This window comes from Sinohyriopsis cumingii, unplaced genomic scaffold (genome assembly GCF_028554795.1).
Source record: "Sinohyriopsis cumingii isolate HCF-2022 unplaced genomic scaffold, ASM2855479v2 utg002277l, whole genome shotgun sequence".
NCBI lineage: Eukaryota > Metazoa > Mollusca > Bivalvia > Unionida > Unionidae > Sinohyriopsis > Sinohyriopsis cumingii.
The window spans coordinates 18879-41836 of NW_028316176.1; positions in this window are offsets into that span (position 1 = coordinate 18879).

Consider the following 22958-nt stretch of genomic DNA (forward strand, 5'->3'; position numbering starts at 1 on the left):
AACGCTGAAGAAAACCAATTCCTCACCGGACCAATTGCTAAAGTAGAAATTTGGAAAGCTTTAAATATGATGGAGCCAAATAAATCACCTGGACTCGACGGTGTCACAAAGGAGTTTTATGTCACGTTTTTTGAATGTTTAGGCGACACATTAGTCCGTTTATATAATTTATCTTTGAATCAAACACTGTCTGATTCACAAAAACTATCTTATATTACGTTATTATGTAAGGATCCTGAAAATTCAAATAATATGAAAAATTGGAGACCTATCTCCCTATTAAATTTAGACTAAAAATTATATCTAAAGTTATTGCTAATCGACTTGGAAATGTCATGTCCAAAATAATACACATGGATCAAACATGTGGAGTTAAAGGTCGGTCTATTTTTGATAATGGTCACCTTATAAGAAACATCTGTGACTACATCGAACAAAAAGAATTATCATGTGCATTTATTTCCTTAGATCAAGAAAAGGTATTTGATAGGGTAAATTATCAATTTATGTTAAAACCAATAGAATCTTTCGGGTTTCATCCTGACTTTATTAAATGGATTTCAATTTTCTACACTGAAATTAGTTCATCAGTTATAGTTAACAATTTTATTTCGGACCCCTTTTTAATCTCAAGAGGAGTCCGTCAAGGTTGCAGTCTTTCACCCCTTTTATGCGTAATAGTGTACGAGCCTTTTGCAATCAAAATTCCGAGTGGTCTAAAGCGCTCACCGTTCCGGATCACTGCCATCTCAACTCTATCTGCGTGAGTTCGAGTCCAAGGCTCGGCTAGTGTGGGTACGTGGGAAAGCCTGCCAGTAGCTTCTCGTGGGTCAGTGGTTCTTCCCTGAGTTTACAAGAGTTCTTCCTCCACCAGTTATACTGGCCGCCATGTATAGCCTATCTTGTGCTGAAAAATGGCGTTAAACCTAGAACAACAACAACAACAATCAAAATTCGAAACGACCCAGAAATTATAGGTGTTAAGGTGCCAGGTGCAACAGAAGCCTGTAAGATCTCCCTTTACGCGGACGATAGTACAGGCTTCTGTTGCACGGACAAATCGATCGAACGGTATTTATTTTGGTCTCGCATGTACGATCGCGATTCCGGTGCTAAGGTAAATTATAGCAAATCAAACGGTATGTTCATCGGTAAATGGCAGAACCGCAGTGATCACCCCTTTGGCATTTCCTGGATCGACAAACAAAAAAGTGTAGTGTTTCATTTTGGCAACGATTTAAGTCATGATGATTACTGGAATAAAAATGTTACTAAACTTACGAATACACAATTACTATGAAAACGTAGAAATTTACCTCTCATTTCTAAGTCCCATGTTATTAATCTTTTAGCTTATAGCAAAATTGGTATACTGCAACCATGACTGATCTACCTAAACATTATGAAATTTTAATAAATAGGAATATCTTCACATTTTTGTGGAATTCTAAATTCGAACCTCTCGCTAGAGCTGTATGCATCAATCCCCTTTACGAAGGAGGCTTAAACATCACCCATTTGAAATGTAAAATCCAAGCAATACGTCTACAACATATACAAAAATTACTGGACGATGAATATTCAGCCGAATGGAAAGATTTTGCGAGGTATTGGATCGGTTTACAATTAAGGTCTTTCAACCCTAATTTGGCCCTTAATAAATTTACTCATACGCTATATGTTCCTAAATTCTAAAAAGTGCATGACCATTTTCAAAACATTTCATGAAAATAATCCTAGTCTCAAATTTGGTCTAGTCCCCACAAAATATTTCTACCAACGACAATTACAAAGCTATGTTCTTGAACCCAAAATAACCAAATTATACGATTTAAATTTCGGCAACATTTGGAAAAATTTGCATAATACATTTTTAGACCCCATCATTAGAGATGTGTGTTTTAAAACAATACATGATATTTTGCCCGTTAACTACAACATGTTCTTAAAGAAGATTTCAAAATCTAAGTTATGCACTTTTTGCGGTGACATTGAAACGACTGATCATTTATTTTTCGAATGTAAATTAATACCTCCTTTACAACAGCTCATTATCAAATGGTTAAAAAAAACTTTCAAGAAACTCCTTCAATACCTTTTATACTTTCCATAAATTCGGTCTTATCCCGAATGGGGCCTCGTTCCCGGAACCTGAATTCGAGGACTTGTGCCTTTTATTATGCGCTGAATATAAATATGCTATATGGATTAAACGTATAAGAGCATTTTATTATAAAGAAGTGGTAAACAGTAACACCTTGTTATCTTTCTTTCTCTCCCGATTAAAATGCAGAATTAGAACCGACTTTTCAAGGCTTAACTTGGTTCATTTTATACATAAATGGTGTTTAGCTGGATTATTCTGTTCTCTCTTCAATTTTGAATTAGTAATAGACATAAGTCAAGAATAATGCTACATTACTTCCGTTTTAGATCAATAGAATTATATACAATTTTAGGATTTCTCCTTAGCTCTCATTACACAGTTCTTTTGTCACCATGTTTTAATCCACGACTGCCGGCCTACACGTTAATTTAAGAATATTTCAAGCCGCACGTGCTAACATTCTCCGTTTTGTTGCACGACCTTTAACGGCACTTCACTGGTCTGTCAAACTTACATGAGGAATAATACTTGTATCACCTTAAATACACTTTGCATTCCCAATAATATAGTTTCTCTAATATCACAAATTTATAATTGCACTATTTAAATTTCTGTATGAGATTATTATATGTTTCGCAAATTAAATGTTTAAATTTTACAATAGAAATTGCATACAATCGTATTATGTATAACTTTGTCGCTTGGGAGCTATGTGCTCTACCACTATGTACATTTTTGTGTATACAAGAGATTTTAAAAGCATGCATGGACAGTGAGTGTGCACATATTAGTTTATTGATGAGTTTGTGTGCTAAGGCGTGTATGGAATAAAGATGGAAGTGTCGCTTTCGCTTGTATATTTTAACATGTAAATATTGAATAAACATTTTATGAAAAATAAAAAGGATTCCCCAGGATATCCGGCCAAGACGAAGTAGATCAAAGAATTCTTTTGAAATGAAACTTCAAAGTTAACCGCTTTGGAATATGTATCGCCGTGTTGAAATCAACATCTCAAGGTATGTGAATTCTGATGTGTATCTTCGTACACTAAGAGTGGAAGGGCGTATTTCGCGGGAGGAAGCGCTTCGGAAACTTGAAGCTGCGGGGGTTACTATTTCCGATATAGAAGGTTTGTACAGAGAAGAGGAAAATGCCCAATGGAATGCTGTGCTGTAGTCCCAAGAGAAGGCAAAAGGCGTGACCGGAGACGGCATTAAATATATTATTAACCTAATAATAGACATCAGAATACACTGGCTGCCCCTGTTTGTCAATGATATTGTTATCAAGGAAGTTCTAAAGGATTATGGGGAGATCCTCGACATAACCAGAGACAAGACAATTATAAACAAGGACCGAATGATTGAAAACGGTACAAGGATAGTGAAACTCCGGACCACAGAATTCGATTGCAGGAATATTCCCCACATCGTGTCGCTTGGCATGTGTGGTATGCTTATAACAATGAAGGGCCGCTCCCCCACTTTGCCTGAGATGCCGTCAGTCGGGGCACCTCCGAAAAGACTGCCCAGAGAAAGGTGCTAGCTATGCTTCAGCAGTGAATAATAAAGGACACGTTGCCCAACAACCACCTGCACCAAGCACATCAACACAAGCAACGATACACGAACCTTTAACCCCAGCAGCTCTTGCGTCGACAAACAGCAAACCAATTGATCACCCCACACCACCCCCACCCCCTTGGACGCCTCACACGTGGCGGAAGAGGAAGTAGCGACCCAAACACAAGACAAAGCAACAGCACCGGATGACAATTTAGAAGATGACTCGAATCAACCCAGACCACAAGAAAAAAGAGAATTGTTTGTCCTAGATTCGTGCACGTGGCAGGTAGTCACGTCCAAAAGATCAAAAAAGTCCCATATTGAGGAGGATTCAAGTATGGACGTGCAAAATTCTTAATTTGGATTACGACACAGTCACTATGTAATAAAGAAATCGGAACGCTCACGGACAATGAATACAATCAAATGGACCGGGACAAGGACAGTAAAATGGACAATGAATAAGCATAACGGACTAAATATTTCAGGACTTTCCCTGCTTATACGTTCTATTACAGGTTTGTTCTTTTACTTAATCATATTTTTTCCTTCTCTTCAAATGTACAACATCCTTCATATCATCCTTATCTATTTCATAGCATATTCAACATTTGTAGATTTTTATATATTTTCTTCAACCATATTTTATTCCTTAAGCACACACCCTCCCCTATTATGTTATCGTTCAGCAAGTCATTTCTGGCCTCCAATAGTATCACTATATACAACGAACTCTACTCATCTCGAGTTCAGACTGATTCGCTTGATACACCTAAAGTCCCACATACATTAACGATTTTTAACCTATTCTGGACATGCCATACAAATAACAAGCAACCCATGAGTAAAATTAATATCCTTACATTAAATGTCAATGGCCTTCGAACCAACACGGATCAAAAACTATACGAGATTAGAAACTTGGTATCTTCGCATCACATCGACCTTGTATTCCTACAAGAAACCCACGTGGAAAAAAGAACCCTTACTTCAAAAATTCAAGATAAATTGCAATGTTATTATGCCATGTGGAGTTTTGGCTCGAATCTTTCATCTGGAGTCGCCATCATTAATTTTAATCCTAACATACGTTTTTTTTTAAATATGAAACGGATTTTGACGGTAGAATAATATGTGCTGACTTTCAATTTAATGATATACCATATCGTGCCATAAATATATATGCCCCCATCCCTGATTCGGAGAAAAGTGAATTTTTTACTTCATTGTTCACATATTTAACGGGGCAACGTAATCTCATTCTTGCAGGAGATTTCAATCGTGTCACTAACTCCAACCATGACCGGGAAGGTAATCTAACCAATTACAGCGATAAGTCCGTCAAACATTGAAATCGCTTATATCCAACTTTAAACTAATTGACACATTTCGCAAACTGAACCCCTCAGCAAAATTGTACACATGGTATCGAAACACACTAGACCCCTCATTACCACTGTTAGCAAGCAGACTTGATCGACTGTATGTTTCTAAAAACATAGCAAATTTCATCATTAATTCGACAATCGTTAACTTCGCTCAGTCCGACCACGATGCAGTAACTTTAAGTATAGCATGTAACTCATCAATATCATATGGTAGCGGTTACTGGAAATGCAATAACTCGCACTTAAACCATAACACATTAAAAACTCTCATTACGGACCTAATTTAGAGAGAACTAAGATGTCATAATATTACACTAGAATATTGGAATGAACTAAAACTCAAACTTAAAGAAGAAATCATTCGATATTCCAAACAACTTTCGAAAATTAAAAACTCTGCAATTAAATCTTTGAAGAAAGACTACCAATATCTAAGACACAAATATGATTTAACCAATAATGAAGAACTTCTCTTTCAAATACAAGAACTCCGGATGTCTATCAAGGAATTACAAAATGAAAAATATATAGGATCAGTCATTAGGAGAAAGCTAAAACTTTAGATAATAAAGAAAGACCGAGCCAATTTTTTTTCAATTAGAAAATAAGAAGGGTTCCCAGAAAACTATCACTGAAATTGAATATAATAATGTGACTCATAACTCAAGTGTTGATATCTTAAACTGTTTTTAAAAGTTTTATTCAAATCGTTTTACCACAGAATTGATTGATGAAGAATTATTTAAAGAATTTTTAACTGGGTTACCTCAGTTAAACGCTGAAGAAAACCAATTCCTCACCGGACCAATTGCTAAAGTAGAAATTTGGAAAGCTTTAAATATGATGGAGCCAAATAAATCACCTGGACTCGACGGTGTCACAAAGGAGTTTTATGTCACGTTTTTTGAATGTTTAGGCGACACATTAGTCCGTTTATATAATTTATCTTTGAATCAAACACTGTCTGATTCACAAAAACTATCTTATATTACATTATTATGTAAGGATCCTGAAAATTCAAATAATATGAAAAATTGGAGACCTATCTCCCTATTAAATTTAGACTAAAAATTATATCTAAAGTTATTGCTAATCGACTTGGAAATGTCATGTCCAAAATAATACACATGGATCAAACATGTGGAGTTAAAGGTCGGTCTATTTTTGATAATGGTCACCTTATAAGAAACATCTGTGACTACATCGAACAAAAAGAATTATCATGTGCATTTATTTCCTTAGATCAAGAAAAGGTATTTGATAGGGTAAATTATCAATTTATGTTAAAACCAATAGAATCTTTCGGGTTTCATCCTGACTTTATTAAATGGATTTCAATTTTCTACACTGAAATTAGTTCATCAGTTATAGTTAACAATTTTATTTCGGACCCCTTTTTAATCTCAAGAGGAGTCCGTCAAGGTTGCAGTCTTTCACCCCTTTTATGCGTAATAGTGTACGAGCCTTTTGCAATCAAAATTCCGAGTGGTCTAAAGCGCTCACCGTTCCGGATCACTGCCATCTCAACTCTATCTGCGTGAGTTCGAGTCCAAGGCTCGGCTAGTGTGGGTACGTGGGAAAGCCTGCCAGTAGCTTCTCGTGGGTCAGTGGTTCTTCCCTGAGTTTACAAGAGTTCTTCCTCCACCAGTTATACTGGCCGCCATGTATAGCCTATCTTGTGCTGAAAAATGGCGTTAAACCTAGAACAACAACAACAACAATCAAAATTCGAAACGACCCAGAAATTATAGGTGTTAAGGTGCCAGGTGCAACAGAAGCCTGTAAGATCTCCCTTTACGCGGACGATAGTACAGGCTTCTGTTGCACGGACAAATCGATCGAACGGTATTTATTTTGGTCTCGCATGTACGATCGCGATTCCGGTGCTAAGGTAAATTATAGCAAATCAAACGGTATGTTCATCGGTAAATGGCAGAACCGCAGTGATCACCCCTTTGGCATTTCCTGGATCGACAAACAAAAAAGTGTAGTGTTTCATTTTGGCAACGATTTAAGTCATGATGATTACTGGAATAAAAATGTTACTAAACTTACGAATACACAATTACTATGAAAACGTAGAAATTTACCTCTCATTTCTAAGTCCCATGTTATTAATCTTTTAGCTTATAGCAAAATTGGTATACTGCAACCATGACTGATCTACCTAAACATTATGAAATTTTAATAAATAGGAATATCTTCACATTTTTGTGGAATTCTAAATTCGAACCTCTCGCTAGAGCTGTATGCATCAATCCCCTTTACGAAGGAGGCTTAAACATCACCCATTTGAAATGTAAAATCCAAGCAATACGTCTACAACATATACAAAAATTACTGGACGATGAATATTCAGCCAAATGGAAAGATTTTGCGAGGTATTGGATCGGTTTACAATTAAGGTCTTTCAACCCTAATTTGGCCCTTAATAAATTTACTCATACGCTATATGTTCCTAAATTCTAAAAAGTGCATGACCATTTTCAAAACATTTCATGAAAATAATCCTAGTCTCAAATTTGGTCTAGTCCCCACAAAATATTTCTACCAACGACAATTACAAAGCTATGTTCTTGAACCCAAAATAACCAAATTATACGATTTAAATTTCGGCAACATTTGGAAAAATTTGCATAATACATTTTTAGACCCCATCATTAGAGATGTGTGTTTTAAAACAATACATGATATTTTGCCCGTTAACTACAACATGTTCTTAAAGAAGATTTCAAAATCTAAGTTATGCACTTTTTGCGGTGACATTGAAACGACTGATCATTTATTTTTCGAATGTAAATTAATACCTCCTTTACAACAGCTCATTATCAAATAGTTAAAAAAAAACTTTCAAGAAACTCCTTCAATACCTTTTATACTTTCCATAAATTCGGTCTTATCCCGAATGGGGCCTCGTTCCCGGAACCTGAATTCGAGGACTTGTGCCTTTTATTATGCGCTGAATATAAATATGCTATATGGATTAAACGTATAAGAGCATTTTATTATAAAGAAGTGGTAAACAGTAACACCTTGTTATCTTTCTTTCTCTCCCGATTAAAATGCAGAATTAGAACCGACTTTTCAAGGCTTAACTTGGTTCATTTTATACATAAATGGTGTTTAGCTGGATTATTCTGTTCTCTCTTCAATTTTGAATTAGTAATAGACATAAGTCAAGAATAATGCTACATTACTTCCGTTTTAGATCAATAGAATTATATACAATTTTAGGATTTCTCCTTAGCTCTCATTACACAGTTCTTTTGTCACCATGTTTTAATCCACGACTGCCGGCCTACACGTTAATTTAAGAATATTTCAAGCCGCACGTGCTAACATTCTCCGTTTTGTTGCACGACCTTTAACGGCACTTCACTGGTCTGTCAAACTTACATGAGGAATAATACTTGTATCACCTTAAATACACTTTGCATTCCCAATAATATAGTTTCTCTAATATCACAAATTTATAATTGCACTATTTAAATTTCTGTATGAGATTATTATATGTTTCGCAAATTAAATGTTTAAATTTTACAATAGAAATTGCATACAATCGTATTATGTATAACTTTGTCGCTTGGGAGCTATGTGCTCTACCACTATGTACATTTTTGTGTATACAAGAGATTTTAAAAGCATGCATGGACAGTGAGTGTGCACATATTAGTTTATTGATGAGTTTGTGTGCTAAGGCGTGTATGGAATAAAGATGGAAGTGTCGCTTTCGCTTATATATTCTAACATGTAAATATTGAATAAACATTTTATGAAAAATAAAAAGGATTCCCCAGGATATCCGGCCAAGACGAAGTAGATCAAAGAATTCTTTTGAAATGAAACTTCAAAGTTAACCGCTTTGGAATATGTATCGCCGTGTTGAAATCAACATCTCAAGGTATGTGAATTCTGATGTGTATCTTCGTACACTAAGAGTGGAAGGGCGTATTTCGCGGGAGGAAGCGCTTCGGAAACTTGAAGCTGCGGGGGTTACTATTTCCGATATAGAAGGTTTGTACAGAGAAGAGGAAAATGCCCAATGGAATGCTGTGCTGTAGTCCCAAGAGAAGGCAAAAGGCGTGACCGGAGACGGCATTAAATATATTATTAACCTAATAATAGACATCAGAATACACTGGCTGCCCCTGTTTGTCAATGATATTGTTATCAAGGAAGTTCTAAAGGATTATGGGGAGATCCTCGACATAACCAGAGACAAGACAATTATAAACAAGGACCGAATGATTGAAAACGGTACAAGGATAGTGAAACTCCGGACCACAGAATTCGATTGCAGGAATATTCCCCACATCGTGTCGCTTGGCATGAGTGGTATGCTTATAACAATGAAGGGCCGCTCCCCCACTTTGCCTGAGATGCCGTCAGTCGGGGCACCTCCGAAAAGACTGCCCAGAGAAAGGTGCTAGCTATGCTTCAGCAGTGAATAATAAAGGACACGTTGCCCAACAACCACCTGCACCAAGCACATCAACACAAGCAACGATACACGAACCTTTAACCCCAGCAGCTCTTGCGTCGACAAACAGCAAACCAATTGATCACCCCACACCACCCCCACCCCCTTGGACGCCTCACACGTGGCGGAAGAGGAAGTAGCGACCCAAACACAAGACAAAGCAACAGCACCGGATGACAATTTAGAAGATGACTCGAATCAACCCAGACCACAAGAAAAAAGAGAATTGTTTGTCCTAGATTCGTGCACGTGGCAGGTAGTCACGTCCAAAAGATCAAAAAAGTCCCATATTGAGGAGGATTCAAGTATGGACGTGCAAAATTCTTAATTTGGATTACGACACAGTCACTATGTAATAAAGAAATCGGAACGCTCACGGACAATGAATACAATCAAATGGACCGGGACAAGGACAGTAAAATGGACAATGAATAAGCATAACGGACTAAATATTTCAGGACTTTCCCTGCTTATACGTTCTATTACAGGTTTGTTCTTTTACTTAATCATATTTTTTCCTTCTCTTCAAATGTACAACATCCTTCATATCATCCTTATCTATTTCATAGCATATTCAACATTTGTAGATTTTTATATATTTTCTTCAACCATATTTTATTCCTTAAGCACACACCCTCCCCTATTATGTTATCGTTCAGCAAGTCATTTCTGGCCTCCAATAGTATCACTATATACAACGAACTCTACTCATCTCGAGTTCAGACTGATTCGCTTGATACACCTAAAGTCCCACATACATTAACGATTTTTAACCTATTCTGGACATGCCATACAAATAACAAGCAACCCATGAGTAAAATTAATATCCTTACATTAAATGTCAATGGCCTTCGAACCAACACGGATCAAAAACTATACGAGATTAGAAACTTGGTATCTTCGCATCACATCGACCTTGTATTTCTACAAGAAACCCACGTGGAAAAAAGAACCCTTACTTCAAAAATTCAAGATAAATTGCAATGTTATTATGCCATGTGGAGTTTTGGCTCGAATCTTTCATCTGGAGTCGCCATCATTAATTTTAATCCTAACATACGTTTTTTTTTAAATATGAAACGGATTTTGACGGTAGAATAATATGTGCTGACTTTCAATTTAATGATATACCATATCGTGCCATAAATATATATGCCCCCATCCCTGATTCGGAGAAAAGTGAATTTTTTACTTCATTGTTCACATATTTAACGGGGCAACGTAATCTCATTCTTGCAGGAGATTTCAATCGTGTCACTAACTCCAACCATGACCGGGAAGGTAATCTAACCAATTACAGCGATAAGTCCGTCAAACATTGAAATCGCTTATATCCAACTTTAAACTAATTGACACATTTCGCAAACTGAACCCCTCAGCAAAATTGTACACATGGTATCGAAACACACTAGACCCCTCATTACCACTGTTAGCAAGCAGACTTGATCGACTGTATGTTTCTAAAAACATAGCAAATTTCATCATTAATTCGACAATCGTTAACTTCGCTCAGTCCGACCACGATGCAGTAACTTTAAGTATAGCATGTAACTCATCAATATCATATGGTAGCGGTTACTGGAAATGCAATAACTCGCACTTAAACCATAACACATTAAAAACTCTCATTACGGACCTAATTTAGAGAGAACTAAGATGTCATAATATTACACTAGAATATTGGAATGAACTAAAACTCAAACTTAAAGAAGAAATCATTCGATATTCCAAACAACTTTCGAAAATTAAAAACTCTGCAATTAAATCTTTGAAGAAAGACTACCAATATCTAAGACACAAATATGATTTAACCAATAATGAAGAACTTCTCTTTCAAATACAAGAACTCCGGATGTCTATCAAGGAATTACAAAATGAAAAATATATAGGATCAGTCATTAGGAGAAAGCTAAAACTTTAGATAATAAAGAAAGACCGAGCCAATTTTTTTTCAATTAGAAAATAAGAAGGGTTCCCAGAAAACTATCACTGAAATTGAATATAATAATGTGACTCATAACTCAAGTGTTGATATCTTAAACTGTTTTTAAAAGTTTTATTCAAATCGTTTTACCACAGAATTGATTGATGAAGAATTATTTAAAGAATTTTTAACTGGGTTACCTCAGTTAAACGCTGAAGAAAACCAATTCCTCACCGGACCAATTGCTAAAGTAGAAATTTGGAAAGCTTTAAATATGATGGAGCCAAATAAATCACCTGGACTCGACGGTGTCACAAAGGAGTTTTATGTCACGTTTTTTGAATGTTTAGGCGACACATTAGTCCGTTTATATAATTTATCTTTGAATCAAACACTGTCTGATTCACAAAAACTATCTTATATTACATTATTATGTAAGGATCCTGAAAATTCAAATAATATGAAAAATTGGAGACCTATCTCCCTATTAAATTTAGACTAAAAATTATATCTAAAGTTATTGCTAATCGACTTGGAAATGTCATGTCCAAAATAATACACATGGATCAAACATGTGGAGTTAAAGGTCGGTCTAGTTTTGATAATGGTCACCTTATAAGAAACATCTGTGACTACATCGAACAAAAAGAATTATCATGTGCATTTATTTCCTTAGATCAAGAAAAGGTATTTGATAGGGTAAATTATCAATTTATGTTAAAACCAATAGAATCTTTCGGGTTTCATCCTGACTTTATTAAATGGATTTCAATTTTCTACACTGAAATTAGTTCATCAGTTATAGTTAACAATTTTATTTCGGACCCCTTTTTAATCTCAAGAGGAGTCCGTCAAGGTTGCAGTCTTTCACCCCTTTTATGCGTAATAGTGTACGAGCCTTTTGCAATCAAAATTCCGAGTGGTCTAAAGCGCTCACCGTTCCGGATCACTGCCATCTCAACTCTATCTGCGTGAGTTCGAGTCCAAGGCTCGGCTAGTGTGGGTACGTGGGAAAGCCTGCCAGTAGCTTCTCGTGGGTCAGTGGTTCTTCCCTGAGTTTACAAGAGTTCTTCCTCCACCAGTTATACTGGCCGCCATGTATAGCCTATCTTGTGCTGAAAAATGGCGTTAAACCTAGAACAACAACAACAACAATCAAAATTCGAAACGACCCAGAAATTATAGGTGTTAAGGTGCCAGGTGCAACAGAAGCCTGTAAGATCTCCCTTTACGCGGACGATAGTACAGGCTTCTGTTGCACGGACAAATCGATCGAACGGTATTTATTTTGGTCTCGCATGTACGATCGCGATTCCGGTGCTAAGGTAAATTATAGCAAATCAAACGGTATGTTCATCGGTAAATGGCAGAACCGCAGTGATCACCCCTTTGGCATTTCCTGGATCGACAAACAAAAAAGTGTAGTGTTTCATTTTGGCAACGATTTAAGTCATGATGATTACTGGAATAAAAATGTTACTAAACTTACGAATACACAATTACTATGAAAACGTAGAAATTTACCTCTCATTTCTAAGTCCCATGTTATTAATCTTTTAGCTTATAAGCAAAATTGGTATACTGCAACCATGACTGATCTACCTAAACATTATGAAATTTTAATAAATAGGAATATCTTCACATTTTTGTGGAATTCTAAATTCGAACCTCTCGCTAGAGCTGTATGCATCAATCCCCTTTACGAAGGAGGCTTAAACATCACCCATTTGAAATGTAAAATCCAAGCAATACGTCTACAACATATACAAAAATTACTGGACGATGAATATTCAGCCAAATGGAAAGATTTTGCGAGGTATTGGATCGGTTTACAATTAAGGTCTTTCAACCCTAATTTGGCCCTTAATAAATTTACTCATACGCTATATGTTCCTAAATTCTAAAAAGTGCAAGACCATTTTCAAAACATTTCATGAAAATAATCCTAGTCTCAAATTTGGTCTAGTCCCCACAAAATATTTCTACCAACGACAATTACAAAGCTATGTTCTTGAACCCAAAATAACCAAATTATACGATTTAAATTTCGGCAACATTTGGAAAAATTTGCATAATACATTTTTAGACCCCATCATTAGAGATGTGTGTTTTAAAACAATACATGATATTTTGCCCGTTAACTACAACATGTTCTTAAAGAAGATTTCAAAATCTAAGTTATGCACTTTTTGCGGTGACATTGAAACGACTGATCATTTATTTTTCGAATGTAAATTAATACCTCCTTTACAACAGCTCATTATCAAATGGTTAAAAAAAACTTTCAAGAAACTCCTTCAATACCTTTTATACTTTCCATAAATTCGGTCTTATCCCGAATGGGGCCTCGTTCCCGGAACCTGAATTCGAGGACTTGTGCCTTTTATTATGCGCTGAATATAAATATGCTATATGGATTAAACGTATAAGAGCATTTTATTATAAAGAAGTGGTAAACAGTAACACCTTGTTATCTTTCTTTCTCTCCCGATTAAAATGCAGAATTAGAACCGACTTTTCAAGGCTTAACTTGGTTCATTTTATACATAAATGGTGTTTAGCTGGATTATTCTGTTCTCTCTTCAATTTTGAATTAGTAATAGACATAAGTCAAGAATAATGCTACATTACTTCCGTTTTAGATCAATAGAATTATATACAATTTTAGGATTTCTCCTTAGCTCTCATTACACAGTTCTTTTGTCACCATGTTTTAATCCACGACTGCCGGCCTACACGTTAATTTAAGAATATTTCAAGCCGCACGTGCTAACATTCTCCGTTTTGTTGCACGACCTTTAACGGCACTTCACTGGTCTGTCAAACTTACATGAGGAATAATACTTGTATCACCTTAAATACACTTTGCATTCCCAATAATATAGTTTCTCTAATATCACAAATTTATAATTGCACTATTTAAATTTCTGTATGAGATTATTATATGTTTCGCAAATTAAATGTTTAAATTTTACAATAGAAATTGCATACAATCGTATTATGTATAACTTTGTCGCTTGGGAGCTATGTGCTCTACCACTATGTACATTTTTGTGTATACAAGAGATTTTAAAAGCATGCATGGACAGTGAGTGTGCACATATTCGTTTATTGATGAGTTTGTGTGCTAAGGCGTGTATGGAATAAAGATGGAAGTGTCGCTTTCGCTTGTATATTTTAACATGTAAATATTGAATAAACATTTTATGAAAAATAAAAAGGATTCCCCAGGATATCCGGCCAAGACGAAGTAGATCAAAGAATTCTTTTGAAATGAAACTTCAAAGTTAACCGCTTTGGAATATGTATCGCCGTGTTGAAATCAACATCTCAAGGTATGTGAATTCTGATGTGTATCTTCGTACACTAAGAGTGGAAGGGCGTATTTCGCGGGAGGAAGCGCTTCGGAAACTTGAAGCTGCGGGGGTTACTATTTCCGATATAGAAGGTTTGTACAGAGAAGAGGAAAATGCCCAATGGAATGCTGTGCTGTAGTCCCAAGAGAAGGCAAAAGGCGTGACCGGAGACGGCATTAAATATATTATTAACCTAATAATAGACATCAGAATACACTGGCTGCCCCTGTTTGTCAATGATATTGTTATCAAGGAAGTTCTAAAGGATTATGGGGAGATCCTCGACATAACCAGAGACAAGACAATTATAAACAAGGACCGAATGATTGAAAACGGTACAAGGATAGTGAAACTCCGGACCACAGAATTCGATTGCAGGAATATTCCCCACATCGTGTCGCTTGGCATGTGTGGTATGCTTATAACAATGAAGGGCCGCTCCCCCACTTTGCCTGAGATGCCGTCAGTCGGGGCACCTCCGAAAAGACTGCCCAGAGAAAGGTGCTAGCTATGCTTCAGCAGTGAATAATAAAGGACACGTTGCCCAACAACCACCTGCACCAAGCACATCAACACAAGCAACGATACACGAACCTTTAACCCCAGCAGCTCTTGCGTCGACAAACAGCAAACCAATTGATCACCCCACACCACCCCCACCCCCTTGGACGCCTCACACGTGGCGGAAGAGGAAGTAGCGACCCAAACACAAGACAAAGCAACAGCACCGGATGACAATTTAGAAGATGACTCGAATCAACCCAGACCACAAGAAAAAAGAGAATTGTTTGTCCTAGATTCGTGCACGTGGCAGGTAGTCACGTCCAAAAGATCAAAAAAGTCCCATATTGAGGAGGATTCAAGTATGGACGTGCAAAATTCTTAATTTGGATTACGACACAGTCACTATGTAATAAAGAAATCGGAACGCTCACGGACAATGAATACAATCAAATGGACCGGGACAAGGACAGTAAAATGGACAATGAATAAGCATAACGGACTAAATATTTCAGGACTTTCCCTGCTTATACGTTCTATTACAGGTTTGTTCTTTTACTTAATCATATTTTTTCCTTCTCTTCAAATGTACAACATCCTTCATATCATCCTTATCTATTTCATAGCATATTCAACATTTGTAGATTTTTATATATTTTCTTCAACCATATTTTATTCCTTAAGCACACACCCTCCCCTATTATGTTATCGTTCAGCAAGTCATTTCTGGCCTCCAATAGTATCACTATATACAACGAACTCTACTCATCTCGAGTTCAGACTGATTCGCTTGATACACCTAAAGTCCCACATACATTAACGATTTTTAACCTATTCTGGACATGCCATACAAATAACAAGCAACCCATGAGTAAAATTAATATCCTTACATTAAATGTCAATGGCCTTCGAACCAACACGGATCAAAAACTATACGAGATTAGAAACTTGGTATCTTCGCATCACATCGACCTTGTATTCCTACAAGAAACCCACGTGGAAAAAAGAACCCTTACTTCAAAAATTCAAGATAAATTGCAATGTTATTATGCCATGTGGAGTTTTGGCTCGAATCTTTCATCTGGAGTCGCCATCATTAATTTTAATCCTAACATACGTTTTTTTTTAAATATGAAACGGATTTTGACGGTAGAATAATATGTGCTGACTTTCAATTTAATGATATACCATATCGTGCCATAAATATATATGCCCCCATCCCTGATTCGGAGAAAAGTGAATTTTTTACTTCATTGTTCACATATTTAACGGGGCAACGTAATCTCATTCTTGCAGGAGATTTCAATCGTGTCACTAACTCCAACCATGACCGGGAAGGTAATCTAACCAATTACAGCGATAAGTCCGTCAAACATTGAAATCGCTTATATCCAACTTTAAACTAATTGACACATTTCGCAAACTGAACCCCTCAGCAAAATTGTACACATGGTATCGAAACACACTAGACCCCTCATTACCACTGTTAGCAAGCAGACTTGATCGACTGTATGTTTCTAAAAACATAGCAAATTTCATCATTAATTCGACAATCGTTAACTTCGCTCAGTCCGACCACGATGCAGTAACTTTAAGTATAGCATGTAACTCATCAATATCATATGGTAGCGGTTACTGGAAATGCAATAACTCGCACTTAAACCATAACACATTAAAAACTCTCATTACGGACCTAATTTAGAGAGAACTAAGATGTCATAATATTACACTAGAATATTGGAATGAACTAAAACTCAAACTTAAAGAAGAAATCATTCGATATTCCAAACAACTTTCGAAAATTAAAAACTCTGCAATTAAATCTTTGAAGAAAGACTACCAATATCTAAGACACAAATATGATTTAACCAATAATGAAGAACTTCTCTTTCAAATACAAGAACTCCGGATGTCTATCAAGGAATTACAAAATGAAAAATATATAGGATCAGTCATTAGGAGAAAGCTAAAACTTTAGATAATAAAGAAAGACCGAGCCAATTTTTTTTCAATTAGAAAATAAGAAGGGTTCCCAGAAAACTATCACTGAAATTGAATATAATAATGTGACTCATAACTCAAGTGTTGATATCTTAAACTGTTTTTAAAAGTTTTATTCAAATCGTTTTACCACAGAATTGATTGATGAAGAATTATTTAAAGAATTTTTAACTGGGTTACCTCAGTTAAACGCTGAAGAAAACCAATTCCTCACCGGACCAATTGCTAAAGTAGAAATTTGGAAAGCTTTAAATATGATGGAGCCAAATAAATCACCTGGACTCGACGGTGTCACAAAGGAGTTTTATGTCACGTTTTTTGAATGTTTAGGCGACACATTAGTCCGTTTATATAATTTATCTTTGAATCAAACACTGTCTGATTCACAAAAACTATCTTATATTACGTTATTATGTAAGGATCCTGAAAATTCAAATAATATGAAAAATTGGAGACCTATCTCCCTATTAAATTTAGACTAAAAATTATATCTAAAGTTATTGCTAATCGACTTGGAAATGTCATGTCCAAAATAATACACATGGATCAAACATGTGGAGTTAAAGGTCGGTCTATTTTTGATAATGGTCACCTTATAAGAAACATCTGTGACTACATCGAACAAAAAGAATTATCATGTGCATTTATTTCCTTAGATCAAGAAAAGGTATTTGATAGGGTAAATTATCAATTTATGTTAAAACCAATAGAATCTTTCGGGTTTCATCCTGACTTTATTAAATGGATTTCAATTTTCTACACTGAAATTAGTTCATCAGTTATAGTTAACAATTTTATTTCGGACCCCTTTTTAATCTCAAGAGGAGTCCGTCAAGGTTGCAGTCTTTCACCCCTTTTATGCGTAATAGTGTACGAGCCTTTTGCAATCAAAATTCCGAGTGGTCTAAAGCGCTCACCGTTCCGGATCACTGCCATCTCAACTCTATCTGCGTGAGTTCGAGTCCAAGGCTCGGCTAGTGTGGGTACGTGGGAAAGCCTGCCAGTAGCTTCTCGTGGGTCAGTGGTTCTTCCCTGAGTTTACAAGAGTTCTTCCTCCACCAGTTATACTGGCCGCCATGTATAGCCTATCTTGTGCTGAAAAATGGCGTTAAACCTAGAACAACAACAACAACAATCAAAATTCGAAACGACCCAGAAATTATAGGTGTTAAGGTGCCAGGTGCAACAGAAGCCTGTAAGATCTCCCTTTACGCGGACGATAGTACAGGCTTCTGTTGCACGGACAAATCGATCGAACGGTATTTATTTTGGTCTCGCATGTACGATCGCGATTCCGGTGCTAAGGTAAATTATAGCAAATCAAACGGTATGTTCATCGGTAAATGGCAGAACCGCAGTGATCACCCCTTTGGCATTTCCTGGATCGACAAACAAAAAAGTGTAGTGTTTCATTTTGGCAACGATTTAAGTCATGATGATTACTGGAATAAAAATGTTACTAAACTTACGAATACACAATTACTATGAAAACGTAGAAATTTACCTCTCATTTCTAAGTCCCATGTTATTAATCTTTTAGCTTATAGCAAAATTGGTATACTGCAACCATGACTGATCTACCTAAACATTATGAAATTTTAATAAATAGGAATATCTTCACATTTTTGTGGAATTCTAAATTCGAACCTCTCGCTAGAGCTGTATGCATCAATCCCCTTTACGAAGGAGGCTTAAACATCACCCATTTGAAATGTAAAATCCAAGCAATACGTCTACAACATATACAAAAATTACTGGACGATGAATATTCAGCCAAATGGAAAGATTTTGCGAGGTATTGGATCGGTTTACAATTAAGGTCTTTCAACCCTAATTTGGCCCTTAATAAATTTACTCATACGCTATATGTTCCTAAATTCTAAAAAGTGCATGACCATTTTCAAAACATTTCATGAAAATAATCCTAGTCTCAAATTTGGTCTAGTCCCCACAAAATATTTCTACCAACGACAATTACAAAGCTATGTTCTTGAACCCAAAATAACCAAATTATACGATTTAAATTTCGGCAACATTTGGAAAAATTTGCATAATACATTTTTAGACCCCATCATTAGAGATGTGTGTTTTAAAACAATACATGATATTTTGCCCGTTAACTACAACATGTTCTTAAAGAAGATTTCAAAATCTAAGTTATGCACTTTTTGCGGTGACATTGAAACGACTGATCATTTATTTTTCGAATGTAAATTAATACCTCCTTTACAACAGCTCATTATCAAATAGTTAAAAAAAAACTTTCAAGAAACTCCTTCAATACCTTTTATACTTTCCATAAATTCGGTCTTATCCCGAATGGGGCCTCGTTCCCGGAACCTGAATTCGAGGACTTGTGCCTTTTATTATGCGCTGAATATAAATATGCTATATGGATTAAACGTATAAGAGCATTTTATTATAAAGAAGTGGTAAACAGTAACACCTTGTTATCTTTCTTTCTCTCCCGATTAAAATGCAGAATTAGAACCGACTTTTCAAGGCTTAACTTGGTTCATTTTATACATAAATGGTGTTTAGCTGGATTATTCTGTTCTCTCTTCAATTTTGAATTAGTAATAGACATAAGTCAAGAATAATGCTACATTACTTCCGTTTTAGATCAATAGAATTATATACAATTTTAGGATTTCTCCTTAGCTCTCATTACACAGTTCTTTTGTCACCATGTTTTAATCCACGACTGCCGGCCTACACGTTAATTTAAGAATATTTCAAGCCGCACGTGCTAACATTCTCCGTTTTGTTGCACGACCTTTAACGGCACTTCACTGGTCTGTCAAACTTACATGAGGAATAATACTTGTATCACCTTAAATACACTTTGCATTCCCAATAATATAGTTTCTCTAATATCACAAATTTATAATTGCACTATTTAAATTTCTGTATGAGATTATTATATGTTTCGCAAATTAAATGTTTAAATTTTACAATAGAAATTGCATACAATCGTATTATGTATAACTTTGTCGCTTGGGAGCTATGTGCTCTACCACTATGTACATTTTTGTGTATACAAGAGATTTTAAAAGCATGCATGGACAGTGAGTGTGCACATATTAGTTTATTGATGAGTTTGTGTGCTAAGGCGTGTATGGAATAAAGATGGAAGTGTCGCTTTCGCTTGTATATTTTAACATGTAAATATTGAATAAACATTTTATGAAAAATAAAAAGGATTCCCCAGGATATCCGGCCAAGACGAAGTAGATCAAAGAATTCTTTTGAAATGAAACTTCAAAGTTAACCGCTTTGGAATATGTATCGCCGTGTTGAAATCAACATCTCAAGGTATGTGAATTCTGATGTGTATCTTCGTACACTAAGAGTGGAAGGGCGTATTTCGCGGGAGGAAGCGCTTCGGAAACTTGAAGCTGCGGGGGTTACTATTTCCGATATAGAAGGTTTGTACAGAGAAGAGGAAAATGCCCAATGGAATGCTGTGCTGTAGTCCCAAGAGAAGGCAAAAGGCGTGACCGGAGACGGCATTAAATATATTATTAACCTAATAATAGACATCAGAATACACTGGCTGCCCCTGTTTGTCAATGATATTGTTATCAAGGAAGTTCTAAAGGATTATGGGGAGATCCTCGACATAACCAGAGACAAGACAATTATAAACAAGGACCGAATGATTGAAAACGGTACAAGGATAGTGAAACTCCGGACCACAGAATTCGATTGCAGGAATATTCCCCACATCGTGTCGCTTGGCATGAGTGGTATGCTTATAACAATGAAGGGCCGCTCCCCCACTTTGCCTGAGATGCCGTCAGTCGGGGCACCTCCGAAAAGACTGCCCAGAGAAAGGTGCTAGCTATGCTTCAGCAGTGAATAATAAAGGACACGTTGCCCAACAACCACCTGCACCAAGCACATCAACACAAGCAACGATACACGAACCTTTAACCCCAGCAGCTCTTGCGTCGACAAACAGCAAACCAATTGATCACCCCACACCACCCCCACCCCCTTGGACGCCTCACACGTGGCGGAAGAGGAAGTAGCGACCCAAACACAAGACAAAGCAACAGCACCGGATGACAATTTAGAAGATGACTCGAATCAACCCAGACCACAAGAAAAAAGAGAATTGTTTGTCCTAGATTCGTGCACGTGGCAGGTAGTCACGTCCAAAAGATCAAAAAAGTCCCATATTGAGGAGGATTCAAGTATGGACGTGCAAAATTCTTAATTTGGATTACGACACAGTCACTATGTAATAAAGAAATCGGAACGCTCACGGACAATGAATACAATCAAATGGACCGGGACAAGGACAGTAAAATGGACAATGAATAAGCATAACGGACTAAATATTTCAGGACTTTCCCTGCTTATACGTTCTATTACAGGTTTGTTCTTTTACTTAATCATATTTTTTCCTTCTCTTCAAATGTACAACATCCTTCATATCATCCTTATCTATTTCATAGCATATTCAACATTTGTAGATTTTTATATATTTTCTTCAACCATATTTTATTCCTTAAGCACACACCCTCCCCTATTATGTTATCGTTCAGCAAGTCATTTCTGGCCTCCAATAGTATCACTATATACAACGAACTCTACTCATCTCGAGTTCAGACTGATTCGCTTGATACACCTAAAGTCCCACATACATTAACGATTTTTAACCTATTCTGGACATGCCATACAAATAACAAGCAACCCATGAGTAAAATTAATATCCTTACATTAAATGTCAATGGCCTTCGAACCAACACGGATCAAAAACTATACGAGATTAGAAACTTGGTATCTTCGCATCACATCGACCTTGTATTTCTACAAGAAACCCACGTGGAAAAAAGAACCCTTACTTCAAAAATTCAAGATAAATTGCAATGTTATTATGCCATGTGGAGTTTTGGCTCGAATCTTTCATCTGGAGTCGCCATCATTAATTTTAATCCTAACATACGTTTTTTTTTAAATATGAAACGGATTTTGACGGTAGAATAATATGTGCTGACTTTCAATTTAATGATATACCATATCGTGCCATAAATATATATGCCCCCATCCCTGATTCGGAGAAAAGTGAATTTTTTACTTCATTGTTCACATATTTAACGGGGCAACGTAATCTCATTCTTGCAGGAGATTTCAATCGTGTCACTAACTCCAACCATGACCGGGAAGGTAATCTAACCAATTACAGCGATAAGTCCGTCAAACATTGAAATCGCTTATATCCAACTTTAAACTAATTGACACATTTCGCAAACTGAACCCCTCAGCAAAATTGTACACATGGTATCGAAACACACTAGACCCCTCATTACCACTGTTAGCAAGCAGACTTGATCGACTGTATGTTTCTAAAAACATAGCAAATTTCATCATTAATTCGACAATCGTTAACTTCGCTCAGTCCGACCACGATGCAGTAACTTTAAGTATAGCATGTAACTCATCAATATCATATGGTAGCGGTTACTGGAAATGCAATAACTCGCACTTAAACCATAACACATTAAAAACTCTCATTACGGACCTAATTTAGAGAGAACTAAGATGTCATAATATTACACTAGAATATTGGAATGAACTAAAACTCAAACTTAAAGAAGAAATCATTCGATATTCCAAACAACTTT